General features: G+C 37.5%; 1 protein-coding gene across 1 annotated transcript in view; it reads left to right on the forward strand.

The window, feature by feature from the left end:
- Positions 1 to 3753, forward strand: part of ARHGEF10 (Rho guanine nucleotide exchange factor 10) — a 249456-nt gene that overhangs the window by 97272 nt on the left and 148431 nt on the right. The gene's annotated exons all lie outside the window — the stretch shown is intronic.

Here is a 3753-nt window from a genome sequence, read left to right on the forward strand (position 1 = left end):
AATATTATGCCTGGGTATTTATCAAAACATACATTTTTAGACAGAAAAGGCAGGAATGGATTGTTGGAAACAGAACAAATGAAAGCCACAGCGGCAGAGAACAACCTTGGAAATCTTCACCAGATAGTTTACAAATGGTCATTAAGAAGAAGAATAACATGATTCCACTTAGTATTTGTGTAGCTCTTTAACAGATATGCAACTCTTTTCTTTGCATTAATTCTTTTAAAATGACTCCGGAAAGGATGTTATTTCATTCTTTATGAATTATAAACTAGGGCTTATAAACATTAATGACTTGCTCAAGGCAACACAGCTAGGTAGTAGAAGTGCTGAAATTCTAACTTGGTTGTCTGACTCCAAATCTAACACCTTGGTGACACTGTGTCATCAGGATAATAGCAGCTAACTGAAGCATTGCACAAGACCCCTATTGAGGACATAAATTACCTATTATATTATTCACAATTTTTTACAGATTGGACCATATAAGAACTTTACACTGTTTTCTTTTTTCCACTTTCCTCTAAATAAATTCACTGAGGAGGAATAGATAAAAGTTCATGAACTCTGAATTTCAGCAAATAATTGCCTCAAAAATTTTGGCTTTAAACCACTTCCATTTAAAATGCTTTAGCAAATTCTTCTAAATTGTTACCCTAAGATTTACTTTGGCAGTTTACATATAGTTTTTTTTTTTTTTTTTTTCTTTCCTTTCCCTCCTCCCCGCACCTGGAGTGCCTTAAGACTTTCATCAGAATTTTCCATAAATGATATATTCATCCATTAAGCAGATAAACATCTTCAATTTTATCTGATGATAAAATTGGAACTAAACTGCTGATGCCAGATTTGTGTGAAGGGTTTTCTGTCATGTCCAGTTTTTCTTTTTTTTGCCATTTGTAATTCAATTGCTGATGTACCTTAGAGGATTCTTTGGAGGGAGAAATGGGTAGGTCCACATTACTTTAGAAAAAGCACTGTTGAAGTAAGAGAAAAGTAGTTTCTAAGTCTGAAACACGTATGTGAGTGTGGCCAGAGATAATTACTAAGGGGAGAGGAAGACGATGGGAAGAGAATTGGCAAGAATTACCTTTTGTCCTAAGTTCTGCTGAATTCCTCCTGGTTGGGGGAGGTAGGATGGGGATACAAAAAAAAAACAACTCACTGTCGTAGATTAACTCATAGCATCCCCTCCTTGGGTTTCCTTCCGAGGAGTGGCTGGTGGATTTGAACCGCCAACCTTCTGGTAAGCAGTCAAATACCTAAGGCACTAAACCACCAGAGCTCTCAGGATGGAATAGGTAGCTTATTTTCAGCTTGTCCTTCTTTCTCTTTTCTCCTGCCCTTGAATGAGCTGGCACTCTTACTAGCTACTCCTTGTCTTTGCTCTGTGGTTCTAAGAGCACCTTATCAAAGTTAGCTCTCCTCTGACCTTTTTACTTGTGGTTGCTATGATACTACAACTGTTCTGCATAACATGAGGTAAAGTTGACTCACCCTGTGGCTTTTCTGGATCTGTTTGTTTCTAACAAGTGGCCCAGAAACATCTGCTGTGTGACCTTTGTGGTGCTTTATCACAACTAACATTTTCTCTCCTTTGTTGTACAAAAATAAGTAATAATTTTTGGTAACAAACAAATAAATTAAACTTTACTCTTCTCCTGTGTGGCTTTGCTAATCCCATTCAAAATGCTAGTGGAAAGTGGGGAAGTTCTTCACTGTAATGTTCAGCAGCTTAGCTTCACAGATGTGTGATGCCTTTACTGTTAGTGATCTGTGGTGTAGTGCCTAGGCATTTGACTGCTAACCACAAGGCTAGCAGTTCAAATCCACCAGCCACTTCTCGAAAGGAAGGTTGGGTAATCTACTTCCATAGTGTTACTACCTCAGAAACCCAACGAGGGGTCTCTATGAGATGGATCTGATTTGACAGCAGTGAATTTGTTTTGTTTTGTTTTTTTTTGGTTTGATTTTGTTATATTTACTAGTAGTATATAATGTTGGCACAAGAATTAGTTTTGGCTTTATAAATTTGATAAATGACTCCTAGAGAAATGAACATATGGAATAATATATGTTGTCCATTCAACTGGAAACTGAATCATTTATACAGTGTTCTTATCAGATTATAAAAACATATTTATGGAGTTGGGGGCATAGTTGAATTCTGTTGCTGCTTTATTGCATATAAAATTCAGTAGGCAAGAGATAGAGCCCTATTTAATTCTGAAAAGAATGTTTCAAATTAATGTTTGCCCTCCTTCCACAAATGTCAATAAGTGAAAGCAAGTTGAAAAACATAAGGCTTTGTTTTATATATATATCAAACTCACTGCCGTTGAATCATTTCCAACTCATAGCAACCTCTCTCTTTGGGTTTCCTAGTAGGTATCTCTATGGAAGTAGATTGCCCAACCTTCCCTTCAAAGAGTGGCTGGTGGGTTTGAACTGGCAGCTTCTACTTAGTAGTTAAAATGCCTTAGGCACTCTACCACCAGAGCTCTCTCTTTATATATCTGCATATATATATATATATTTATGTGTGTGTGTGTATAAACACACACACACACACACATACTATGTTTATTTCCTAGGGATCATATATCAAGTTTATAAAGCTAAAAGTAATTATGCTGACATTATACATATATGTATATGCATGTATGTATATATGTGTGTGTATATGTATACTACTTTTTGAAGTTTATTCAGTATTTTAACATTTAAATCTTTTTATTTAAGATCATTATCATCATTTTGTACCATGCAACCACCTTACAATTTCTTTTTGCTTATCTGATTCATTAGAAATGCAGAAAACTCTGTTTCCATCACAGAGTTATCTCAGGTTCCTTTTTTAGTTTGAATTTGGGGGAATATGTGAGGGAGCCATTATAAGAGAGATTGTGCTATGTGAATCGAAACCATGGGTCCAGTAGGTAGCACAGTGTTTTGACTTACCTAGTGCTACTCTGAGAAGAATATACCACAAATACGATGGTGTTAACAAACAGGAGTTTATTCTCAGAATTTGGAGCCCGAGTTCCAAGTGCCAGGTCCTAGGGGTTGTGTGAGAGCTCCTCAACCTTGGGCTTCAGCTCTGCCTCTTGCTCCAGGCCCACTGAAGCTAGAGGCATCTCTTAACTCAGGCAGCTACTGGCTGCTGAGGCTAACAATCCCAAGGTCAACAAATAAAATGGCACAGTCCCGATGTTATAAAACCACATGGCAGGCCATTGATTCAAGTCCATTGAGAGTCTCGAGATCGGCAGGCAGAGTGTGCCAGGCTGCTGAATAATGACTTGGCCACATGCAGGGTTTAATCATGCCGTAAGCTAGAGACCATTCCCAAAGCTGTTTCTTATATGTAGGAAGCAGACCACATCCCTAAAGCAGCTACTCAACTGCTCCAATAGATTCCACCACGTAGTAATTACCAATCTCACCATGGGGAATAACTATATCCAGATGCCCAGCCACTCAACCAGGCCCAGCTAAGTTGAAACTTAACTACCATGCACAGCAAAACTGCTTCACATTTCTATGTGGTAACTGATCTCTTTGAAAAAATAACTGGGAGAAACTTAGAGGGCAATGAGTTTGTGTTGATGATGGTGAAACAGTTTGGGAAAGGTAGCACAACTTGAAGACTATAACCAATGTCATTGAATTGTACGTGTAGAAATTGTTGAATTGATCTATGTTTTGCTGTGTATATATCTTCACCAAAAAAATAATATATGTATATAT

The sequence above is a fragment of the Orycteropus afer genome, unplaced genomic scaffold (assembly GCF_000298275.1).
Source record: "Orycteropus afer afer isolate SDZICR_OR568_19922 unplaced genomic scaffold, OryAfe1.0 scaffold00125, whole genome shotgun sequence".
Classification (NCBI taxonomy): domain Eukaryota; kingdom Metazoa; phylum Chordata; class Mammalia; order Tubulidentata; family Orycteropodidae; genus Orycteropus; species Orycteropus afer.